The sequence below is a fragment of the Erpetoichthys calabaricus genome, chromosome 1 (genome assembly GCF_900747795.2).
Source record: "Erpetoichthys calabaricus chromosome 1, fErpCal1.3, whole genome shotgun sequence".
NCBI lineage: Eukaryota > Metazoa > Chordata > Cladistia > Polypteriformes > Polypteridae > Erpetoichthys > Erpetoichthys calabaricus.
The window spans coordinates 203332107-203358243 of NC_041394.2; the positions used below are offsets into that span (position 1 = coordinate 203332107).

The 26137-nt window shown below is 37.5% G+C and overlaps 1 protein-coding gene across 2 annotated transcripts in view; it reads right to left on the reverse strand.

Annotated features, from left to right (window-relative positions):
• pdzrn4 (PDZ domain containing ring finger 4) overlaps positions 1–26137 on the reverse strand; it is a 419600-nt gene that overhangs the window by 251636 nt on the left and 141827 nt on the right. The gene's annotated exons all lie outside the window — the stretch shown is intronic.

Below are 26137 nucleotides of genomic sequence, written 5' to 3' on the forward strand. Positions count from 1 at the left end.
ATAAGACAGTCTATAAAAATCTTGTTACTACAAAATACATTCAGCAGATACTTTCATTACAAAAAAGTGCCCAAAAGACCTTGAAATGCCTGAATGAATCATTCACAGAGCAATCAAATGAATGAATCGTCCACAGAGCAGTAAGTTCTGTGGTCGCAGCTATGATCCCCGAACAGAAACACTGTAAATTTTTCTCTTTCCTCGTACTGTTTTTTTGCTGTTTTTGTTTTCTGTGGTTTTCAGTGATACCTTCTGCTTATTGCTTGTCAACATTTGAAAAACATCCATTGGAATTTAACTCATTGTCACTCCCCCTATTTTCAGAAAGGTTTGCAAATGTATTATATATCAAAAACTGAAATCTGTGAATTCTATAAATATTCAGACCCTTTGCTATGGCACTCTAAATTAAAGTCAGGAACATCATAACTCCTTTGAATATCTTTGAAGTATGTCTAGAACTTGATTAGAGTACATTTGGGTAAAACTGAACTGATTGGACATCAATTGGAAAAGCAAACACTAGTGCTGGGCGGTATGACCAAAATTCTATATCACTGTATTTTTCAAAATGATACCGGTTTCACGGTATTCAACGATATTTTTTTCCCGTGCATGAGTGGATGTTAACCACATTTTCCACTGCAATTTCTGCAGTAGACTGGCTAAGAATAACCTATTGCACTGTCATGAGAATTGTACATTGTACAAAAAACATTTTAATGTGCACACTAGTATTAATTCAGGTTTGAATGACCCCATAAAGTGATAGTTTTCAAGGGGGTGGCACTAATGAAGAGAAGGAATCACATTGCATGACAGCTGCAGTCAAAATATAGAACCTTTTTATTGAACAAATTTTGCAAACAACTTAAACTATAATTTTGACAACATATTTTTAACCATCCAAAGAGGCATTTAGACTTAGTAAAATATCCAGAGGTGCTTGTCAAAAGTTGTATTGCACTGAACATGTCTTAGAAAAGGAATAAATAGTAAATATTTTTTTATTTTTTAACTACACTTTCTGTTAATGTTACCAATCTCTGTCCACTGACACATGAGCTATATGGATTGTAATGGCGTTGGTTCTCGATCCACCGCTTGTAGGCAGTACCTTTGGCAAACGCGTCTGACTCGAGTGTCTTCTATCTTTTTCAGTTTTACCTGAGGACATGGAGGGTGCCAATCTTAGTTCAATACATTCATAATACACCAAAGCATGTTTGTGGCTAAGGTGGTGCAGCAAATTGCTCGTGTTGCCGCCTCCGGCGACAACTTTAGCTCAACAGAATATACAGTAAATACTGTAGTTCTTTGGTCTACATTCGACCTTTTAAAACCAAAGTATCTCCAGACAACAGACACGGCTCCTTTTTTCGGCAAAAGTTATTCTATGTCATCACGTTCAACTTTATCATCTGCTACAGCTTCAGTTTCTTAATGTTCTCTGTCCATTTTCATCGCTCAATACCGCCACTAACGCATGTACTCCGTTGCATGCGTGTTTAGCGGTGTAGCAGTGAAAAAGGTCCCCCCTTAAACAGTTTTCCTCTGCACCATATTCCGAACGTTGTTTAAGCTATTTAAACCAGTATTGCAGTATAAGAAAAATCTATATCATAACAAAAATAAAAAACGGTTTTCGGTATGAACCGGTATACCTCCCAGCACTAGCAAACACCTGTGTATATAAGGTCTCACAATTCACACAGCATCTCATGGCAAAAAATAAGCCATAAGTTCCAAGGAACTCTCTATAGACCTCTGCGATAAAAGTGTGGTGAGGCACTGATCAGGGCATCTGTATAAAACCACTTCTGAAGAATTTGTTTCTTCCCAGAGGCACAGTGGCCTCGGTAACTGTGAAATGGAAGATGTTTGGAACCACCAGGATTCTTCCTATAGTTAGGGTTAGCCAAACCACACTGAGTACTGGGCAAGAATGGACTTGGTCATGGAGGTGAGCAAGAATCCATTGGTCACTATTACAGGGCTACAACAATCCTTTGATGAGATGGGAGAATTTCTCAGAAGGATGACCATCTCAATACTGCTCCATCAATCAGACACATATGAGAGCCCGCATGGAGTTTGCCAAATGTCATTTAAAGGACAACGTTTGAGGGAAACAATTTTCTGGTCTGATAAAACAAAAATTAAGCTTTTTGGGCATAAAGCTCACTGCTCATCACCTATCTAATATCATCCCTACAGTGAAGCATGGTGCAGCATCATGCTGTGGGGGTTCTTCTCAGCAGTAGGGGCAAAGTGAGTGGTCAGAAATGTAGGAAGGATGGAGGAGGTATAATTTTGAGAGGTTCTTAAAGAAAACTTATTACAAAGTACATGAAACCTCACATGGTTCACCCTTAGTGAACAATAGTGATCCTAGGCAAACAGCCATGACAACACTTGATTGGCTTCGGGACAGGTCTCTGACTGTCTTTGAGTGGCCCAGACAAAGCTCAGACTTAAGCCCCATAGAATATCTATGGAGAGGCCTGAAAATGGCAGTTTACAGATGTTTCCAATCTAGTCAAACAGTCTGAGAGGGTCTGCCAGTATGAATAAGATAAACTGCCCAAATCCAGGTATGCAAAGTTTGTAGAGACTTGAAGAACTAAAGTTGTAATTGCTGCTAAAAGAGCTTCTGTATAATATTAAATTAAGGGTCTGAAAACTTATACGAATGGGTGATTTCAGTTTGTAATTTTGAACAAATTTGCAAACCTTTCTGCAAACATGTTTCACTTTGATATATTGGGTTACTGAGTGTAGATTGATAGGGAATATTACAAATGTTTTAATTTAAAATTAAATCTAAAACACAATAAAGTGAGTAAAAAGTGAAGTGGTCTGTGTACACTGTACACATGTACACTGTATATATATATTTTTTTGGTTGTTTTTTTTACAAAAATGAAAAAGCACACACTAAACAAAAAATTTTATCAAGACAATCTGCAAATATAATCCCTTGATATTATAAAGCATTTTTTAATAAAATGAAAATCACTCACAACACTGCTAATTGTCTTGCAGATGTACACACAATGGTCTGAACTAAAAGGAATATTTTCTACTAATATCTGACTTTTTTCTTTTCTTTTCAAACAATATTGTGTTAATTGAGCACACAGCTCCATCAAATCCCCTCTAAAATGTTTACTTTCTTCTCTAATGAACCCAGATGCTCTGTGAAACCAAGATCAATTTGTTTCTGTCACAAAGAACATTGATTATTGTGTTATTGAAAAAGGACAGAAAGAAAGAAAAATGGCATCTGCAAGGACTGTTACAATTTTATTGCTAATTGCATACAGGAATTCTAAGCATAAAAAAGGTTAATGCCACCAATAAAGATGACCTCACACTTACTCTGGAAATTAAAACATTTAGCACAGACAAAACACAGATTTTTCATACTTTCAATAAGCATAATGTGAAACTTCTTAAACAGCAAAAACATTTTGTATACTATAATACTGTAAACCTCAAGATTAAGTGGCTTGAGAATACTATGTTACTTTTATACAAGGTAATATATATACTGTATATTATATATATATATATATATATATATATATATATATGTGTGTGTGTGTGTGTGTGTGTGTGTGTGCTATTTATTTGTGTTCATCAAAGAAAACAAAGATCCATTGCTTCCTCCCTGATTTATTCACCTTTCTACTAAATGTGTGGACTTCAAACACAATTTTACAGTATCTGGTGATCAGATGCTATAGAAGAGTTGCTTCAGTACACAAAAATCCCCAACAGCTGTGTCTCTCAACCACTGCATCTTAAATAGTTGCCAAGATTTATATATTGATACATGTGGTACAGTGGTAAATGCTTCTGTCCTCATAGGTGCTGAATGTAAGACTTGCTTCGGAAGCAGTCTTGGAATTTTCATATTTCAATGACAATGACTTTCTTTTCCTGGTTAACCAGTTATTGTCCTACATTCAAAGAATTGGATTAAGGTAACTGATGATTACTCACCTTTTTGGGTAAGTTGTGGGCACACCTTTTACCACCCAATTATATTATGGAGTAGGACTGGTGTCCCTTCAGCACATAAAGTGATGACTTTCAGTCACATTTCAATTCCATATCAATGTTTTTTTCCATATCTTCTATGTAATATTAAGGTTAATAGAACATTTTCAAGGATCACAAAAAAGAAAAGCTAACTACATAGATTTACTTTATTTTATGTGTGCCTTAACATGCTGTAATGAGCACTTGTCACTGAAAGATTCACTGGCTTTTCAACTAAGGGATGCTCCAAAGGTGGTTATTTTCTTCCCCCAACTAAGCACAACTATGTTTTTTACTCTACTAATCACTTCACTTACACTGTCACGTTTATAAGATGATAATTGTTAACTGACTGGATCGATGATTTATTTAACCTAAAAAACCATTAAGAATCTACACTGTGCAAAAAATAAGAGGCATTTTTTATTCTTTAAGCTCAAGCATTTTCCAAAAATTCTAAACAAATTCTAAAGAAATTTTTTTTCAATACTGACTCAAAAAAAGAAATTAATTCTACACAGAAAAATATTTGTCATTCTAGAAATGGGTAAACAGAAATACAGTAAGTCTTATACTGTAAGCTTTATTTAATTGCCATATTAATTGGAAGCAGGAGGAGGAGAAAAAAGAAGAAGAAAAGTATTGTGTATTGTGTTGCTGTGCTTAGTGGGACTGTGTGTGCCTGTGGGAAACGGGGAAGGTTTTCCCTTCAGGTGAAGAAACAAAATAAAAATGTGTGCTTTTTATCAGTGTGCCTCCTGTGTCTGTCTATGTCGGGTTGGGTGGCTGGCACGCACCTGTAGAAGTGTCACAATACTTAAGGAAATATTCCTGAATGGAGCCCGGCCTATACCAGGGTACATTCATCACTACACCCACTTTTGGCAAATACTGTTATCATTTAAACCAAGATGTGTGCCTTTGACATATTTAAAGTAAAACTGACATATCCAGAGGAAAACCTACACAGACACAAGAAGGTGCAAGCTTATCCCAGACAGTGGTTGAATTCTGAAACAAACTTAGGACTTAGGAACTGTATGGCAGAAACAACAATGCATCACCATGCCACTTTTTTTTTAAGGAAGAATGTTTAAATTACAAAGCCTGAAAATGTTTAATGTGAAAAATAAAATGTAGAGGACACTAGCTGGTGTTTGCTAGAGCAGAGCTAAATGCAGTATTTTAAATGGACTTCCTAGCATCTAAGGAGTTCTTACTATGAATGATATATCCTAACTTAATGCAAATTCAAACTATGGTTAATACGAAGAAACATAATTGTACAATTTGTTCCTGCACCACTATCTAAAAGGCTATTTTGGATTAATTTATTAATTAAAATAAAACAACCCAAAGATAAAAGATTGGCCAAAAAATGTTTGCATTTGTTTCTGAAAATAACTGCCATCATTGTCAATGCAGAAAACAAACTTCTATCATTTACTTGCCTCATTATATTATAGAGGGACAAACTTGTGCATTGACACAAAAGTGCTGCTGCAGTTCTGTTAGAAACTATGCATATTTATGTCTCACAGATGATGAATCTCGTGATATTCAAGATAAGCCTCAGTTGGCGATGTTTGCACTGTGTCGAATGACTGCAATGTAACAGAAGCAGCACTTCAGAATAAAAAAAATACAGTGGATATCCAGCAAGCACTGAAGTCTGTAATTGAGAAAGCTAAGAAACCGTTACAAGAACTTTCAGTCTCTTGTGATTGGTTGCCTCCAGCACTGATAGGCTGATAGGATCAGTAAGTGAGTTTTTGATACTCTGCAACACAATGGCATTGCAGGCTAATTTTGATATGTCACTGTAAAAAGTATGGGAACAAGTTTTGCACTAGTTTCAAAAATGTATTAAAAAAATGTAAAAATTAGAAACAATGCCTTACAACTATAAAATCTGAATAAAATAATAAACTGATGATGATATATTTTTATATTCAGGCTGACATATGAAAAGTAAAACAAAGTTTTATGTTTTCTTATTATAAAAAATATCGCAGGTGAATTACAATAATAATAATAATAACAGATTATTTGCAAATAAGAAGCAAATATTTTAAAACAGAAATCTTTTATTCTATGGCAAACAATATCCCAATGTACTTTATAACTCCAGATACATTACACAACTGTTTACAAGTATATTTTTTTAATGTTTGGAACAAAAGCAGTTTAAGTGACTTGCTTTAGCAGGACATTGTTGAAAGCAAGAACTGAACCTGCCAACTCCATTAAACTGTATTCCCTAAAAAAATACAGGTGTTAAAATTTTGTGTAGCTTGCCGATCAAAGTAAGTTTTATGCATTGGCCTTGGAGGGAACCATCAATTTTGTTACTGATACTTTTTTTATATAAATTGTTTTTCTTATTTTACCTTATCATCTTTTTTTTTTATTATATTGGGGATTTATTACTGCCATTTCAAAAAACACTGGATTCATTACAGTATAATTAGTATTAGTTTTCTTCTTCTTCTTCTAAAACTACTGCACCTTTAATAATAATAATAATAATAATAAATATATATATATTTTTTTTGCTGTTAACCATTACACTTTCTGTACTGAGTATTTTGTGAATAATGATGAGTGAACAGAAGATAAGAATCAGTGACCTTCTCACACGTACAGGACAAAAAAAACTCTGTATTATCTTACAAACTGGTGCTGAAGTCTGAAGTCTAATTGGAAGTAGATTCAAAAGAAAAAGTAAAAAATATGTTTTGTCTTCTCTTAGGACTGCCTGACAGAATCAAATACAGTACACTTTATTCATGATGAACAGTATCCTGTGCAGATACCTTCCCTAAACATTTATCCGTTCCCGGTGCCATCTCTCCTATCCACACTGGTAAACAATGAAAGGCTGATACTACAACTAAATAAAAAGTGTTACACAACCAAATGTTCAATAACACAAACTGTGAAATAATAAAAAAACGCTTTCAGGTGCTGATGAAAAACTGTAGCTGTGCCCTTGTCCAAATACCATAGATATTTTTCTTCAGTAGAAAAACAATATAAATGATTATACTGTATACAAACATAAAATGCATACATTTACAGTACCATGATTCAATTAAGCATTGCTGAAACTATGAATAATAACCATTGTTTGATTGGCTTATGATAATAGTTTAAACTAATATTATTGATTATAAGCTGAATTTAAATTTGCATTCTGAAATTTAACTGAGTTGATGCACTGCAACACCGTGGAAAAGACTAACTTTGAGACAAATTCATTTAAATAGACACATGAGGGCAGTATTCAACGTTAAGATTGTTTAACATTCAGAATAACAGACACATCCATGGAAGTATTTTGAGCGAAACTTCAGTGAAGTTTGTTGCAAAGGTTGTTAATACTCTGCTGGACTCCTTCCATCCAAAATCCATTTGCCAGTCTTCCAAACCTGCTCATCAATCTTTGTGCACAAGGGAGGAACAATCGAAACAAATTATTACTACATACAAAGCAAACATGCCATACTGTAAGCGTTACCATCATGTCCACTACACTGCTTACATGCACATGTGTTAGTTAGTTAGGTAAAAGCTTCCACAAGATAAATTTCCTGAGGCAAATGCTTGAGCAACTGCATTATTCCTTCTCCTGTTTGAAATAATCTGTCTCAATATTTCAGAAATTGCTATATTTATGTTTTTCAGCTGAACGTACAGTGTTACGCTTAGCAACACAATCTCAGGGGCAGTGTTGGGACAAATATGTAATGCAATACTTATTCTGTTGAAGTAAAAATACCTGCATTATTATTATCCCACCAGCACTTGGTATAAGGCAAATAAGGTGTGCTGCTCCTTTGCAGATCTCAGTCACACAGCAAAGCAGAAGAGTCTCCTACATGCAATTCGGTAACAGAAACTTACCAGGGACGTGCAGTCAGGGGAGGCAGTTTTAATGAAAAGTAAAAAAAAAAAAAAAAAAAAAAAACTCATAATGATAACATGAAATAAATGTGTCCACTGGTCTGTGCTATAAATTTGTTTTCTGTATGATTCCAATAATGTTAATCATTTTTATAGTCAAAATCGCTGAATTTGCACATTTTCTGTTCAAATACAGGGGAGAAACGTGAATGTTCATATTGTGAATCACGGCTCAGGTTGAGGATGTACAAGTAAAAAGGGGATGGATGTTATTTACTTCACAGCACATGAAGAACTAAATGTACTTATAAATTATAATAAAACTATCACAGTCTTCAGTCTCATGGCGAACTCATGGCTGTTGATGATGACATTTAACTCTTTTTTGAGCAGTTTAATGACATTGAGCATTACACCATAAGAGCACTTCAGAAGCATGATTGTGCTTATAAATGGAGGTTTTTAAGAAACCAGGTATCTCACCTTTTCTGGGGTTTGTGTGTACATGTAAACACACCCAGTGTGCCTCTACTAGTTCTTCTCCTAGTTGACCAAAAAAGGGTAAAATATGCCACTAAAGATGTAGATTAATAGAATAGAATAGAATGCCTTTTATTGTCACTATACACATGTACAATGAGATTAAAAGCAGCTCCTTCAGTGCAGACATATATGTAGAACACAACAAGTAAATAAACAAATAAACAAATGGTGCAAAAAAGTTGCAAAAAGTTGCAAAGAAGTTGCAAAAAAGTTCAGCGACGCTATATACATATGGAAAGAATAATAACTATTGCACTATTGGGTTATTGCACATTATTTAAATATTGCACAAAAATGATGATCATGTGCAGTGAGTAGTGGATGTTGGACCCTGAGAGTAATGATATTGTACAGTATACAGATATTGCACAGTTATTATCAGTACCATTTAGATATTGGATATTGCACAGTTGATGGATAGAAGGAAGTCTAGGGGTTGGGGGGTTAGACTGTATAGTCAGTGCATGTGTGAGTTTAGAATTGTTATGGCTTTTGGGGAAAAAACTGCTCTTGAGTCTGTTTGTCCTTGTTGTGATGCACCTGTAGTGCCTCCCTGAAGGCAACAGGTCAAACAGATCAGAGCCTGAGTGGGAGCTGTCCTTAATGATGTTTTTTGCTCCACTGAGGCAGCAGGAGGTGTAAATGTCCATCAGGGAGGGGAGAGGGCAGCCGATGATCTTCTGTGCTGCCTTTACTACTCTCTGAAGCTTCTCCCTGTCTGCCATGGGGCAGCTGCCGTACCATACTGTGATACAGTACGTCAGCAGACTCTCGATGGACGAGCGGTAGAAGGTCAGTAGCAGGTTGGAATCCAGGTTGTGCTTTCTGAGGACCCTCAGGAAGTGTAACCGCTGCTGAGCCTTCTTGATGACTGCTGTGATGTTGTTTGTGCAGGAGATGTCAGCGGAGATAAGGACACAGAGAAACAGGAAGGTATGGACCCTCTCCAGACACTCACCGTTGATTTAAAGGGGGGCTAAGTCGGTGCTGTGCCTCCTGAAGTCGACAATGGTCTCCTTGGTTTTCCTGGTGTTCAGAGCCAGATTGTTCTTTGAACACCAGGCTGCCAACTTCAGAACCTCCTCTCTGTAAGCTGCCTCATCTCCCTTTGAGAGGAGTCCGACCACTGTGATTTCATCAGCAAACCTGACGATGAGGTTGTTGTTGTGGGCCGGACTGCAGTCATGGGTGTAGAGACAGTACAGAAGGTGGCTCAGCACACAGCCTTATGGGGTACCGGTGTTCAGTGTGCAAATGGAGGAGTAGTGGAGGCCGAGTCTCACAGTCTTGAGCCAGTTGGTAAGAAAGTCTTTTATCCAGACACATGTGAGAGGGGGGAGGCCAATAGTGACCAGTTTGGTGATGAGAATCTCAGGAATGACTGTATTAAAAGCTCAGCTGTAATCCACAAAGAGCATCCGGACATAGCTCTGCTGCTGCTCTAGATGGCTCAGCAGAGAGTGGAGAGCTACGGCGATGGTGTCTTCTGTGGATCTGTTCGCGCAAATTGGTAGGGATCGAAGTCTTGGGAGAGATAGTCCTTGATGTGCTGGAGAACCATTCTCTCGAAGCACTTCATGATTACCGGAGTGAGGGCCACAGGACGATAATCATTTAGGCTGGTGATGGGAGACTTCTTCGGCACCGGAATGATTGTGGCTGATTTTAGGCAGGATGGAATGACTGCCTGCGCTAGGGAGAGGTTGAAGTTTTGGTGAAGACAAAGGTGAGCTGGTGGGCACACGCTCTGAGCACCCTACCAGGCACTCCATCTGGGCCGGCAGTCTTCTTGGGGTTCACTGCCAGGAGCACCCGTCTGACATTGTGCCCCTTCACAGTGAGTGGAGTAGTGCAGGAACCCGGTGAGGGTGGGAGCAGGGCTGGAGCAGGCGAGTGCTGCTGTTGTGAGTGCTGCTTTGAGCTTTGCTCAAAGCGAGCAAAGAAGCAGTTTAGATCCTCTGCTAGCTGTGCACTCAGATCTCCTGTTGTTGCATCACAGCCTCTGTAGTTTGTGATGTTTTGTAATCCCTGCCACACCTCCCGTGTATTGTGGCTGGACAGGTGGAACTCTATGCTCCTCTTATGGTCCGTCTTGGCTTTTTTAATTCCACTTTTCAGAGCGGCTCGGGCAGTCCTGTACAGAGCTCTGTCACCTGACCTGAAGGCAGCCTAGCGGGCTCAGAGGAGTATACGGACCTGGCTGGTCATCCAGGGTTTCTGGTTTGGGAAAACCTGAATGTTTTTGTTCACAGTCACATTTCCGATGCAGAACCTGATATAGTCCAGTACCGTTCCTGTGAATGTTTCAAGCTCTTGGTGTTCAAATATGTCCCAGTCCGTCTGTTTGAAGCAGTCCTGTAGTTTGGAGAGTGCATTTTCAGGCCAGGTTATAACAGTCTTTATGGTGGGCAAGGCACTGCGTCTGAGGGGGGTTTAGGCTGGGGAGAGCAGGTGAGAAAGATGGTCGGCCTTTCCGAGTTCGGGGAGGGGTATAGCTCTGTACGCGTGCTTGATGTTGGAGTAAACATGGTCCAGAGTGTTCTCCCCTCTAGTAGAACACTTAACATGTTGATAAAATTTCGGGAGTACAGTCTTCAAGTTGGCCTTGTTAAAGTCTCCTGCAATTATATGAGCACCGTCAGGGTGGGCTCGCTGCTGTTCATTAATGGTATTCAGCAGGAGAGAGAGAGGCGTGTTTACATTGGCGTCGGGTGGAATGTACACAGCCATGACAATCACTACTGTTAGCTCTCTTGGTAGAAAAAAAGGCCGGCATCTTACAGACATGTACTCGAGGTCAGGGGAACGTTGATGCACCAGTTCTCATGCACGTAAATACAGAGCCCCTCTCCCCTGCTCTTACCGGATTCCTTTGTCCTGTCCCAGCGGAGCAGAGTGCGACCTGCTAGCTGCATGCTAGCATCGGGTATCCCCAGGTGAAGCCAGGTTTCAGTGATAATCAAAACACAGCAGTCACGAACATATCGGTTTCCAGCAAGTTGTAATTCCAAGTCATCCGTTTTATGCACCAGGGATCTGGCATTGGTGAGATACAGGCTCGATAGAGGTGGCTTGTGTGGTTGTTTCTTTAGCCTTAGCATAACGCCGGATCTGCGGCCCCGCTTCTGCTTCCTTTCCCTCCTCCATCTGCACCATCTCCTAGACCCGACAACAATCCACGGAGAGCCCGCTGGTCTCGCTATGTTGTCTGGGATGTTGTGTGTGTGATGAAAAATACTTGAAACAGATGTCTGGCACTGGACACCAATGTCTATAAGGTTCTGATGGGTGTAGCGGATGTTCACCGAACCAATTGTGCACAAACAAGCAAGAAAAATATACAAAAACAACAAAAAAGAGCACTGAAAAGGAGAGCCATGAGCCACTGCAACCATGCGCGCCGCCATTCTCCGCCATTAAAATATGAAATCAGTGCAGCTACAAAAACAATACTTTCCATCTAAACATATAGCTTCTCATCAACACTGTCAGCTAACTACTGAAATGGGGTCTTATGTTCATGACAGTGCATGTCTGTATGAGCTATTTTATTGACCTACATATGTGAACTAGCACCTCAGTAACATGACTTGCTTTTTACACTGCTCTCCACAGTCAATGACTGATTTTTCTTAAATTAAACAGTGACAAAATGGAGGTTTTCCTCATTGGTACAAAATCAACACTATCCAAAACTGATCATTTTTCATTTGTTATTGATAATTCCTCTGTCTCCCCCTTCCCCACAGGTTAAGAGTCTGGGTGTCATCCTTGATAGTAGTCTGTCTTTTCAGCCTCACATCAGTAATATCTCCCGGTTTGCATATTTCCACCTGCGCAACACTAATCGTATTATTCCCTCACTCCCCACACCACTGTTGTCCTTGTTCATAGCCTTGCCACTTCTCGTCTGGATTATTGTATTTCCCTTTTCTTTGATCTTTCTCGTAAATCTCTTTATGTGCTTCAACTGGTCCAGAATTAAGCTAACCACATCATTACTAGAAACCTCTCTATTCACCATATCACTCCCGTCTTGCAGCAGCTTCACTGGCTTCCAGTTAAGTTGCATATTGAATTCAAAGTTCTTCTCTTAACTTTTAAGGCTATCCACAATCTTGCCCATCCATATCTGTCCGAACTCCTCCATTTTGTTATTCCCTCCCGCACCCTTAGATCCTCTTCCCTCATCAACTTGACTGTCCCTTTTGTCCGTCTTACCATGGGGAGAACTCACAACCATCTGTGCTTAGAAATATTGAATCATTCTCACTTTTCAAATCTAAACATAAAACTCATTTGTTCAAGACTGCTTTTTCTGTCTGACTACAATTGCTCTGTCTGATTTTAAATTTTGTATTTTAGTTTTGTTCATAATGTGTGTTTTATGTATTGTTCGGTGTCCTTGAGTGTTCAGAAAGGCACCTACGAATAAATAAAATGTATTATTGTTATTATTAACAGACATCTGAACCATGCCAAGAGGCTTAATAAGCATGCCCGGAATATCAGTGCAATCTGAGTGGCAATGTTTCTCAGCTGCCTACTTGTAGGTCAATTTACACTTCCTCTCTCTGAAGATCTGCACACTTACTCAACTGTTTTAAATATGAAGGGTCAAACACTTGCTTTGCATGCATAGGTAGGCTACATACATCATGTACATTGTATGTATGAATTGTATGTATCTGTGACTGTTAACAGGCAACAATCACAACTGAGGACATTAATACATTCTTGTTCCTAAACAAACACAAATAAAAAACATTTTCATTTCACAATATAAGCATAATGCATATGTGTAACATTTTCTGGAAAATTTATCACAGTATTATTTTTTGTTTTCTTTTGTTAGTACCAGTGTCTCCTTTAAACAATTAATGTTTACTAATCAATCAAAGGTGGGGGTTTAAATATTGAAGTGAAATATTGCAAAATAAACAACTGTAGTTGAAACTTTTTACATTTGAAGCAGAGGACCAACAAGGAATGTATTTACTTAAAAGATAAGTTTGGTATTTTTTAAGTTTATGTTATTTCTACACAAACATAGTATATGTGCATTTGTCACATGAAATTATGTTCTGAAGTTAAGCATTTTCTATAAATTCAAAAAGTATCTTACCCACCCTGGTATTTAATATTGGAGGCTAAAGGACACCAGAAAACAAAACCTTAAAAACGTACCGAATATGTCCATTTTTCAAGCCATGTCATCAAGCATTGATCCATGTTTTGCGATCACAAGCAAATTGTATTATTGCTAATACATGTAATTTTCAAACAAAAAAATGACAAGCTGTGTACACTCCCTCAGTTCATCTTCTTCCTCAGTAACCTTTCAACCCCCCAGAGTGTAGTTTCCTCTCAAAAGACCAAATCACAGTAAAACTTTCCTACCATGTATTTGGTGTTATGTTGATTTACTTGGTGTTTTAATATGAGAACTCCTCCCAAAGAGTCCACTGCTATAACACAAGTAAATAATAAACGCATCCTTGCCTCAAGAAAAATAGTACCTGGAATATGTGATAAAATGATTATTTCTGGATCCCTTATGTTGTCTCAAACGTGCATCTGAAACATGGAAGGTAAGTTTTCTTGTTTTGAAACTTCTTCTTTCTTCAAAGTGGATGACTTCAATAAGTTTTTAGGTTTTTATTTTCCGGTGGTGCTCCGTAGTCCATATACTTCATTATAAAATGCCAGTGTGAGTAAGATATTTTTTGAACTTCACAGAAAACAATTAGCCTTAGAACACAGTTTCACATGGCTAATGCATATATACCATGTTTGTAAATAAATAACTTTCACTTGGAAAAAAATAAACTTATTCGTTAATATTAAAAAAATAGGCTACATGTTTGTACATCTGCACAGCTCTTTTTGATATAATGGTACAATTTTGCCAAAGTGTTTACAAGTGTTCTTCTTCTTCTTTCGGCTGCTCCCGTTAGGGGTTGCAACAGTGGATCATCTTCTTCCATATCTTTCTGTCCTTTCCATCTTGTTCTGTTACACACATCACCTGCATGTCCTCTCTCACCACATCCATAAACCTTCACTTAGGCCTTCTTCTTTTCCTCTTCCCTGGCAGCTCTATCCTTAGCATCCTCCTCCCAATATACTCAGCTTCTCTCCTCTGCACATGTCCAAACAAACGCAATCTCGCCTCTCTGACTTTTTCTCCCAACCGTCCAACTTGAGCTGACCCTCTAATGTACTCATTTCAAATCCTATCTATCCTCATCATACCCACTGCAAATCTTAGCATCTTTAACTCTACTACCTCCAGCTCTGTCTCCTGCTTTCTTGTCAGTGCCACCATCTCCAACCCATATAACATAGCTGGTGTCACGACTGTCCTATAGACGTTCCCTTTCACTCTTGCTGATACCCATCTGTCACAAATTACTCCTGACACTCTTCTCCACCCATTCCACCCTGCCTGCACTCACTTTTTCACCTCTCTTCCACAATCCCCATTACTCTGTACTGTAGATCCCAAGTATTTAAACTCATCCACCTTCGCCAACTCTACTCCTTGCATCCTCACCATTCCACGGACCTCCCTCTCATTTACACACATGTATTCTGTCTTGTTCCTACTGACCTTCATTCCTCTCCTCTCTAGAACATATCTCCGCCTCTCCAGGGTCTCCTCAACCTGCTCCCTACTATCGCTACAGATCACAATGTCTCCTGTCTAATCTCGTCTTGTCAACCTGTCCATCACCATTGCAAATAAGAAGGGGCTCAGAGCTGATCCCTGATGTAATCCCACCACCACCTTGAATGCATCCGTCACTCCTACCGCAGACCTCACCACTGTCACACTTCCCTTGTACATATCCTGTACAACTCTTGCGTACTTCTCTGCCACTCACGACTTCCTCATACAATACCACAGCTCCTCTCGAAGCACCCTGTCATATGCTTTCTCCAGGTCCACGAAGATGCAATGCAACTCCTTCTGGCCTTCTCTATACTTCTCCATCAACATCCTCAGAGCAAACATCGCATCTGTGGTGCTCTTTCTTGGCATGAAACCATACTGCTGCTCACTAATCATCACCTTCCTTCTTAACCTAGCTTCCACTACTCTTTCCCATAACCTCATGTTGTGGCTCATCAATTTTATCCCCCTGTAGTTATTACAGTCCTGTACATCCCCCTTATTCTTAAATATCGGCACCAGAACACTTCTTCTCCACTCCTCTCACCTTCCAAGATTCGATTAAACAATCTGGTTAAAAACTCCACTGCCATCTCTCCTGCACACCTCCATGATTCCACAGGTATGTCATTTGGACCAACGGCCTTTCCATTTTTCATCCTCTTCATAGCTGTCCTTACTCCCTCCTTGCTAATCCATTGCACTTCACTATCTGATTCACTATCTCCACATCATCCAACCTCTTCTCTCTCTCATTCTCTTCACTCATCAGCCTCTCAAAGTACTCTTTCCATCTGCTCAACACACTCTCCTCGCTTGTGACTATGTTTCCATCTTTATCCTTTATCACCCTAACCTGCTGCAGATCTTTCCCAGCTCGGTCCCTCTGTCTAGCCAATCAGTAAAGGTTCTTTTCTCCCTCCTTAGTGTCCAACCTCTCATACAACTCATCATACGCCTTTTCTTTAGCCTTCGCCACCTCTCTCTTCACCTTGCGCCTTATCTCCTTGTACTCTTGTCTACTTTCTGCATCTCTCTGACTATCCCACTTCTTCTTTGCCATCCTCTTCCTCTGTATAATCTCCTGTATTTCCTCATTCCACCACCAGGTTTCCTTTTCTTCCTTCCTCTGTCCAGATGTCACACAAAGGACCCTTCCTGCTGTCACCCTTACTACATCTGCTGTAGTTGCCAAACTGTCTGGTAACTTTACTACCACCCAGTGCCTGTCTCACTCCTCCCTAAACTCAAACTTTCTAGTTTTCCTTTGTCAACTTCCACCATTTAATCCTTGGCTCTGCTCTCACTCTCCTCCTCTTCTTGATCTCCAAGGTCATCATACAGATCACCATCCTATGCTGCTTAACTACACTTTCCCCTGCAACCACTTTGCAGTCTTCAATCTCCTTCAGATCAACTCTTCTGCACAGGATGTAATCTACCTGTGTGCATCTTCCTCCACTCTTGTATGTAACCCTATGTTCCTCCCTCTTCTTAAAATATGTATTCACCACAGCCATGTCCATCCTTTTGGCAAAATTCACAATCCTCTGACCTTCTTCCTTCCTCTCCTTGACACCATACCTATCTATCACCTCCTCGTCTCCTCTGTCCCCTTCACCAACATGTCCATTGAAATCCGCTCCAATCACCACTTTCTGTCCCTTGGGTACACTGTTCATCACTTCATCCAACTCACTCCAAAAATCTTCTTTCCCCTCCATCGTACACCCAACTTGCGAGGCATATGCACTAACAACATTCATCATCACACCTCCAATTTCCAGCTTCATAATCATTACTCTGTCTGACACTCTTTTCATCTCCAAAACACTCTTGACATACTGTTCCTTCAGAATAATCCCTATGCCATTTCTCCTCCCATCCACACCATGATAGAACAATTTGAAACCATCTCCGATCCACCTGGCCTTACTCCCCTTCCATTTAGTCTCTTGCACGCACAATATATCAACCTTCCTTCTCCCCATCATATCTGCTAACTCTCTCCCCTTACCAGTCATACTGCCAACATTCAAAGTTCCTAACCTCAGTTCCACTCTCTTTACCTTCCTCCTCTCGTGTTTTAAAAGTGTTTTGTCTAACACATGTTAATTTTGCCCAATTTTTGTTTGAAATGAAACACTTCAATTTATTACATATAAAAACCTGCTATTGAGGTCCTTCAATGAAAAAACTCTTGAAAGGAAGTACAGGCCACTTAATGTAAAAAAATCATTTTTTTCCTTATCACTAGAAAAAACTAGCTTGTTTCAAAAACTTCTTAAACAAGTAGTCAACAGGCAGCTCTGCACAGTGCATTCAAAAATAATCTAGGTGGGAGTAGAGCTGAGCTGTGAATAATAAAAATGTTCTCAAATCCATAAGTTTTCTATTCAATCTCCCTCTGAGGAGATGCTCGAAGATCTAATGAACCATTTTCCATAACCATAACCTTTTTCAGTGCTACATAGTTCCCAAATAGCGCTGTTAGGAAGAAAGAAATGATAAAAATTCTGAGTGCTACATATTGCATGCATGTATTAAACTATATTTCATTAAAAGCATATTGTGTTTCATTCAGCGTTATTATAGTAAATCATTTCTGAAGTCAGCTTTTCATCTTTTTAGAGTCTCTAATAAGGCTAAAAACATTTGGTGCTCATCCAGCTGAACATACAAATTTGCAGTGATGCAGCCCTAACAGAATAGCAATTCTCTAGCAATTGTGAAAGTGACACTAGCCCAGCTCTACACTTGCAAGCCAATAAGAAAGCTGAACATACCGGTTACTGTATATACATAAAGGGTACTGTAGTTTTAACAAAAAAATGACCATTGGTGTTTTGGATTTTTCCTTGTTCTATTAAGCCTTCGATGACCATTAGAAATTATACAATAACAAAGTACATGTTTGTTCTAAAAAAACGTAACTCTGAACTGGACTAAGAATTTCTAAAATGTTATATGAAGACACACTAGAGAGATGCTAAGGGCAACAGCAAGGCACCAGGAGTTAAAACAAAGTTATTTTAACTAAATACACATTTGCAAAAAAAAAAAATATATATATTATATTTATATAAAAGGTAACAATGTTAAGCCTTCCACCTACACAGCAGATGCCATTCTAAACAAATGAACTAGATACAAAAAATACAGAGACTGGGTACTTTTCAAAAATAAGATCAAATGCTCACTCAATACAATTGGAATATGCATACTAAATTTATCCACTGTTTAATATAAGCAAAGTTCTTTACTGAAACATATGTGACAGCATATTGGAAACTTGTTAGCTATTCAAAATAAATACTTGTATTTTATAAACTGCTTGCTTTACTACAGCATGGTTCTGTTTGATGAGGCGCAAATGCGTATAAAAACAAAACATTTAAAAAGGAAAAAATACAGGAAAATACTGCCCCCTATCTTAATGAATGTACATGAAGACGATAATAAAAATCAGGAGTGGTCTCCCCTAGACTTTCTCGTATACTCAGATATGGGGATAGGTATCTGAGGAGTAAACCATAAGACAATGATTATATTTTTATATTATGTACATTAAAGAACCATCAACAACAAATCAAATCAAATTAATAATATATTGAACAATTATTGTAAAAGTAGTTGAATAAATTGGACTCTGCAGCCGCATGAATAAAAGGTAAAGTATCACTTCTGGTTAACAGAAATAGCCCAAAAGTTGACAGAAATCTACATTTTGTACCTAATATTTGTATGCAAAATTTGGTTGACCCAAGTGAAAGCATGCTCAAGTTATTATGTTTACATACACACACACACACACACGCACACACACACACACACACACACACACACACACACACACACACACACACACACACACACACACAGAGACAGACAGACAGACATAATTCCAAAAATGGTATTTTCATACTCGGGAGGTCTAAAACGTCAAGATTCATCAAAATCTTGAAATGGAAGTTTTGGACAAATACAATGCCTTCCCTATACTTCGTATACGAGAAAGTAAAAATTAATACATGAGACAATTATTTCAACTATGAGACATAGTAAGTTATTTTTAATAGCTCAACTACCATCAAAAAATCTATGTTTCTTTAAATAGAAATGCTGTATAAGGAAATCTGGAAAACAGCATGCAGAGAGAAATTATACTACCATCCTAGTGACTTAATACTTGCAAGAAACAGTACAGAAAAAACATGAGCATTGTTTTAGTTAGGAAGAAACATACCTGTGCCATTCAACTCATGTGTTTTGTTTTTGTTTATTAAATTTTTTTAAAATCTTTATGTCACACAAGACATCAGTCATGCAAGACAAGAGCAAAAAGTAGTATAAACATCTTAAAATCTCTGGTGTGTCATATATATTTTTGAGTTTTCCCACAGGCCAGAAATGCACAACTGGATAATCTCTTTTTTTATGTGATTTCCAACTTTATGCGTTCCTTTTTCTTGTTAACTGTAGAAAAATAAATTGGGAATTACAAAGACATTCTGCTGAAGTCTACACAAAGGAGGTGTTTTAATTGAAGAATTATAAAGGGTCCTGTTATCCCAGATGCTTCCCTATGGTTGAAAATGAAGACTATATAAAACACTTTCTTGTCACTTGGCTATGTAGACCTTTAATATAACAGGCTTTGATAGTGTAAACAGAGTCATAAAACTGCAACAGAAATAGCAATTATGTCAAAATCTGCCACCCCTGACCATAAAACAATAGGAGGCCCAGCATTACAGATACCTGAGAAATACTGCCACTTGTTATCTAAGCATATCTCACGATCATAACTTTGCCCTGGAGAGGCAGTATCAGTCTAAACTCTCTAGAAGCCATTCCAAGCCTTATGGCACCAGACTCCACCAGACCTCAGGAGGAAAGGTAGCAGGAAACCCTGCCAAACTAAAATGATTTATTATCAGAAACCAGAACTAATGCATTCTGTTTTACAACTCTCCTGGTAGACGAGCAGAGTAACTGCATTTATTGCCTACAAGTCACTTTCTGTTGGGTGCTCTGTATTATTTATAAGGCCAACGTTTTGACACTAGAACACTGCTAAATTATGCAAAATGCACATTTCGTTTACGTGTACAGCACTTTTTACTGCAGAAAACAATATATCAGTAATATATAAGAATATTTCTAGGTAAAACTAAGTGCAAAATATGTTTTGTTTGTTTCTACTTAACAGTCTTCCTAGATTTAATATGACGTGAACGTAGCTCCAGGTCAGTAAACTACCCAACATATCTCTTTTATTCTATTTCTTTTCAAACCACCAAAACTGTGAATCATATTTTAGGTTTCCACGTAATATAACAGATATGAAAACAACTGACATTTTTGGAAAACAGAAATAATTAAATATATGTAAATGTGGATGAGCACTCTTTTCATTCCAAAATTCACTCTGAAATACATTGCATTAAATAACTACATGAAAAACAAGGTATGATAATACATTATAAAGATTTTGTGTGAGAGAGTAAAATAAAATTGGCATGTTAAAAATTAAAACTGTCATCATCATGACTAGCCCAAAATTCTAAAGAGGACAACTCTATATTTTCAAACGAAGATTTTTTTTTTGTTGTTTTTTTATATCATCATTTATTAGCCGTCTGCCAAAAAAGTTTAAGGGTAAAAATACAAAACTGGGCTGATTTTTGCAAACAGAATTATGACTGAATGAATAATTGGACTTCATGCTTAAAATTTTGATGTACTACTTTTAAAATGATTTTAGGGAAACGCAAATCATAGTCTCAAGTGATGTAGCTGCAACAGAAAAAGTAAGTACAAAAGAAGAACAAAACAGCCTACTACAGGCTTCCATTATTTGAATTAGATTACAAAGGTCTACACTTTGTACAATGAATGTTTTTTCTGGAAAATTATTATAATTAAAAAAATGCTCCCACTTCAGCATAGCTTCTTACTAGCATATACTCACTGATACAAAAATAAAAATACACAAGAGTATGTGTTCTCCTTAAAAGTGTGAATATATGAATCTCACTAAATTCTTGGGCTGTTAATACAGAGATTTTACATTTCTGTGTGTAAAAGGGGTTACAACTGTGAGGAGTTTTCTCCTGTGTAACAGACAATTTGGCTTTGCCTTCCTGTCAACTGGAAACACAGATATAAGTTTTAGTAGGGATTCTCTAAGTACACCTAAAATGGATTTAATTGAACAGATCAGATACAATCCTTAATGGTCTCACCTGCAGGGTCTCAAATGGCTTGTAGTAGTTAAGGTGCCATATATTAAGTCATGTGGATTGGAATACCTGTAAAACATTAACAGTCCTTCTGCATTCCCACTTTCTGAAGTTCATATGACTGATTGTGCCCTCAGTTGGTGAAAGCCCACATAATGATTTCTCCAACTGCCATGCATACAGAAAAATACATGTATCTCTCCAAATTTCTACCTACATGACCTTTTTTTCAATTTGATATGTCACACCACTATCTAAGTCTAAATTGTGTGTTACCTTTAGGGTCAATTAAAGTCCTTAATAGAACCATATCCTTTAAAACAGGGAGTCTGCTGAGAGCTCTTCCTTACATTGTCTCTGGATACATTTTGCTCACTGTCTACTGAAACAGGGAACAAAGCCTCAACTATACCTTGTAACGCTTACTTCTAGGTGTAGGTTTATCCATCCATTTTCCAACCCGCTGAATCCGAACACAGGGTCAAGGGGGTCTGCAGGAGCCAATCCCAGCCAACACAGGGCACAAGGCAGGAACCAATCCCGGGCAGGGTGCCAACCCACAGCAGGGTATAGGTTTAGAGTAGTAATTTTAGCGTTTTGCTGCTGGTTAGGTGTCATTCCTGACATGAATTGGCAACATTCAGGCTACAAAGACACAAATAAGCCCATTTCATTAGAGAGCAATAGGAGATCTCCCATCCCCTATGGAAGAGACAGTTTACAAGCTGCAAGCAGTATGCTGTGTGTAACATCTGCTCTTATACAAGCTGCTGGACAGTTACAGCTAGTCACTTTAACTGTCACCCTCCAGAAAATACTTCCCTGAGTGTTGCCTTTCACATCTGCAGGAAATACTGAGCTGTGCAGTCAACCATTATGGATTTGTTTCAACTAGTGTACTGCCAATGTCATTTACTCTGCCTTGTGTCCAAATTAAGAAAACGTTACTACACCACAGGATATTACTAGTTTCTCCCTTGCATGGAACACAAAAGCAGAACTTGAAGTGTAAATAATTTATGACAACACAAACTAAAAATATTACAAAATAGCCTTTAGAGAAAAAAAGCCTTTTCTACTTAGGATATCTTCTGAAAAATCACTTTTCTACTATAGCACTTTACAATGTGGAATGCAAGAAATAAAAGAAAATTAAGTTGTTCATTTTATGTTAAATGTTAAACATCATACAGCTAGTTTCAATAATCACTGAGAGTAGCACACCAAAAGCATGAAGTGCTGAAAGAACCTCATTTGCAAATTTAAAATACATAACTTTCCTGCCATCTGCTGGTACATGAAAAAAACTACAGCTCTGCAAGATGACAATGCACATTTTTTAGTTTCAGGTAAAAAAAAGCAGAATTTTACTTTGCAAATTCATTTTAACCAGAGCTGGTTATTTAAACCTAGTGACTAACATTTTGCTTAAAATTGCACAATTAGAACTTGCAGATAAATAATTGTTCACAAAAGTATAATTACTTAAGAAATAGATGAAAAATGTTAAAATACAATAATCCTGTGGTTTATAAAGAAAAACTAAAACAAATACAGATACTGTAAAAACATAATAAAATCCTGCACTGAGATGAGTCTATCTGCAATAGAATAGCATAAAGTAAGCATCCTCCATCCAACTTCCCCTACTTACTCTGGGTAATTAAACCATCTCTTCTATTGAACTGAACTGAATAACTATTCATTCACTTACAAAGATGTGATACTACTAAAATGTCACAGAACATACAACATCAGTGAACAGCATAAAGTTATATCCCTTATGAAGCTGGAATACTTGTAATCAACAGAAAATTCAATATAGTTAAAATCCATTTGACCAATTCTGAAGTTTTACACGTATTTATCACTATAATAACAGTTAAATATAAAAACTTAGAGCACTAAATGTTTAAAAATAACAAAATTCAAAAATCTATTTTCCTAAAATAAAGGCTATGGTGTAGGGATCCATATCCATGGTCATTTATAGCAGGCAAAGGCGCAGTTTTGCTGACCAAGGCCAACTGGCTGCTTTCCCCCTCCAGACATTTAGTAATTTCATTAGTATATGATGTACTCATAAGTGTAAGATTTAGTCCATGGGTACCAGCCAACTTCAAACACTGCCATTACACAGGAAAAATTCTCAGTACTCCAAACAGTTAAATGCAAAAGTGTTGGTATGGAGCAGCTCCTCGGAGTTAAAAAGAAACAGCAACTTGTCACTTTCTGTAACTCAATAATTAATTCACTGATACAATTCTTTAATACACAATAAAAAGCAATAGGAAAATGTCTTTAGGGTTGATCTGAAGATATATATATATACACATACACACACATACACACACACACACACACACATATATTATAATAAAAAAATCCTGTGACGAGACAAGACTTTGGGGGACGAGACGAGTCCCGCAAGTTGAGACCTTGGTCATGAGATTTTTTCAAGTTACACCCCCCTGTCAAACATTTTCGACGTGGTAATCTCAACTCTCATTCGTGTGAATGCTTTTGACAGACACAGTTTCTGCTCTCTCAGATCTTATATATTTGAACATTTTCCTCACTTTAAGTTCCCAATTAAAGACGACGTATTACGTCCAAATCTTATTGAAGAATTTCGTCACGAAGGGTTATCAACAGAAAAAAATGAGTACATGGGCAATTCTAGCACCGAGAAACAATGAAGTCAAACGAATTAATGCCAAAAATGATGATCGGTTACGTGGCAAATTGGTTAAATGTGTATCAATAGACTATGCTGAAACAGTTGGTGGTGATTGTGCAGATTTTAGAAAAAAAAAAACCTTTTCATACTTCTCAAACAGCCTCAGTGTCACAATCCTAATCCAATAACATCAATATTAGGTGTACTCTCAAATGCGTAGGGAAAAATAACTCAGTAGGTATGTGACATTCTATATTATCTCAAATTAGAAAAAATCTAATTCTTTCTTAAAAGAAAAGCTAAAAACTTTTTTAAAACAATGAAAGAATTAATTATTATTATTTTAGGAATATCTTTGGAATTTACTGAGGTCAGAAAAATATATTAGTTTTTATACAAAATCACTTTTTTAAAACTAAAAATGGTCTGCTCCAGCCTTTCTCATCCTGGAAGCATTTAGTCTCTACAAATCAGATATTCAACATTACAGAACATCTCACAAATTTGCCATACAGTACATTTCCTGCAGCATTTTAATTTCTCCTTGCCTCATACCTTATTTTTTAAATGACCTCTTTACAGCTCTTGCAGTTCCAAACATAATCACCAGATGGCAAATTGCTTTAAGTCTCCTTTTATAGTTCTTGTTAAGTTGATTTCAAGTTTTATTTTTCTTAAGGAGTCCATTCTGCTAATGTGCACTATTAATATTTTCAGTGATATTGCACACATGCACACTTGTTTTAGATAGGTTTCAGCGTGCGTTTAGCAGTAAGACACCTATAATTCAATGGCAGAACATTGGTAAAATCTAAACCTAATCAAAACCAAAGTGTGTGCAAGGTACTCATTTTTAGCCAATACAGAAGCAAGTACAGTAAAACCCCGATTATTCATCACTCGATTAACTGTCAGGCCAAAAAAAAAAGTGCACACCAGTGCCTACCTATTACTGTACTACTACTGCAATACACTGTGAGCACTACACATTGGAAAAATTCTCCCTTCTGCTAGTGTAACCATTTCTTACAGAATAAAGAGTCCAAGTAAAACATTGAAAACTCCAGTACCTCTGAGTTTTGTTTCCTTATTATGCTGGTTGTTGCAATATTATATGAATTAATTACTTTTGTTAATACTATATTAAGTACTATATTTTATTTTGTAAATAAATATGACTATCACTAATCTACAGTATATCATATTTAAAGCAGCTGTTCTGTTCTTTTCTCTTATCCATCACAGCCTTGATCCCAACCCCAAAGGATCATTGAGGTTTTACTGTATCTAAACAAACATTGAAAAATGTTCATAAAACACTTTGGACTCTTTATTGTTATGAGGCTCTGCATTTTTCTCTGTAATGACTGTGCAAAATGTGAAAGACTGGCAATGCATCCAGAGATATATTACAGAAGAAGTCTTTGCAGAAATCTACGATCATTTACACCAGGCCACTTTATAGTTGTTAAACAAACACAGCCCATTTTTGTCAGTTAGAAAATTGGATAAATGGGGTTGTGGTATAGCACTTGAGCACTTTTCACCATCCACTTTCCTGGTGTGTTTGTTCTCATCTGCTTAGCTCTTTCCGGTCATGGCTATCGGCGGTGGCGGGTTGAACTGAAATACTTTTTCTTGTACACACTAACATAAACTAAACCAAAGTTTCACTTTATACATGCACATGTCTTGTGGATGTTGGGAAAACCAATGTAATTATGGGGAGATGTGAAAACCCTCTACGGACAATGACTGCATTTAAATTTGGACCCATGACCCATTCACAAGGCAGAAGCTCAAACTAGTCTGCTTTTTAATTTCTGTAATGTTTGTCTAACTAACTAACTAATTTGACTAGTAATATTTGGAAAGTAGTTTCAACAAGTTTTAATGTATGAAAGCATTAAACTCCATCAAAATAATTTTTTTTTACGAGAGCATATGCACTACTTAACGCTAGAATCCCTGAAGTCTACAATAAAACTCGTAATCCCGGCACACCTTAAATTCCTTCGCACCTCTCCATCAGCATCTTTT